This window comes from Panthera uncia, unplaced genomic scaffold, assembly GCF_023721935.1.
Source record: "Panthera uncia isolate 11264 unplaced genomic scaffold, Puncia_PCG_1.0 HiC_scaffold_728, whole genome shotgun sequence".
In the NCBI taxonomy this organism is placed as follows: Eukaryota; Metazoa; Chordata; class Mammalia; order Carnivora; family Felidae; genus Panthera; species Panthera uncia.
The window spans coordinates 23,306-24,389 of record NW_026059900.1 but is presented as its reverse complement, the minus strand read 5'-3'; positions in this window follow the sequence as shown (position 1 = coordinate 24,389).

Sequence of the window (1,084 nt, the reverse complement as noted above, 5' to 3'; positions counted from 1 at the left end):
AGTACTGAAGAATTACAAATAAAATGCATATAATTCAACACTATATATAGTAAAGCTTGTGTGCATCAAAAACCGTGCTGGGACTATTTTTGGAAATCATCCTGCTTGCCTTTCTATGCGTTTTTAATTTTTTAAAAATCAAAGGAGGAAAAAAAAATGAAAGCAATAAAGAAATGCAAAAAAAAAAAAATTAAACATATACCTTATTATATAAAAAGAACCCCCCCCCACAGTCACAATGAGCAATTCTATATCATTTGTTGCATTTTCTTATTTTTAATTTTTGTCAAAAGAAAAATAAAAGATGTTGCCTAATTGGAAACGTGACTTTCTATTATTAAAATTGTGGGAGTCCATTTTAATGTGTTTATCTCGCTGCTAGTCTATAATTTATATTTCAGCGTGGAAATTTGTTTGTATGCCTGTGACAGGTTAATGCAGTTTAAACATGCATTTTTCTTTCGTTGGTTGAATAGTTAAATCGTTACTCAAAGGATTTTAAGTTTCAATTTCAACCATGAGAGGATTCTTTGCTGTTTCAAGGTTAGAAATGTTTCTGGTTCGAAATGCTATTAATTAATGGCTACGTAGTGGATCTATTTAGGCAATTTGTACCGACCCCGGATTACAGTGGAACTGTTAAATGAGAAAACTTTTTTTTTTTGATGCCGACTTGGGGATATTTTAAATTTGGTCTGAGAGCGGCGGACCGAAATGAAATGTAACTGCAGCCCGCTTAACTAACAATCGTAATTATGAATCGAAAGACAGATCAGGTATTAGCATTTTTTTTTCCTTAAAAAAAAAGTTTCGCGGACTCCGCCGGACACCCAGCTGGCTGAGGACCAGCGGGCGGGGGGCGGGGGGGGGGGCCGCGAAGCCGGCAGGCTGCCCAGAAGTTACGATCGGGGAGTTTTCTCTTTATTAAAATTACCTGGCTCACCAGCAGAGGCAAGAAAGCGAAGACAAGATAATTTCTTAGGCTGTTAAAAATGACTTAGCCCGGTGGGCCCCGCGTTCCGAGGGGGTGTCCTGCGGGCCGGGGCGGGTCCCGCCGCCCCCGCGGGCTCCGGTGCGTCAGGGG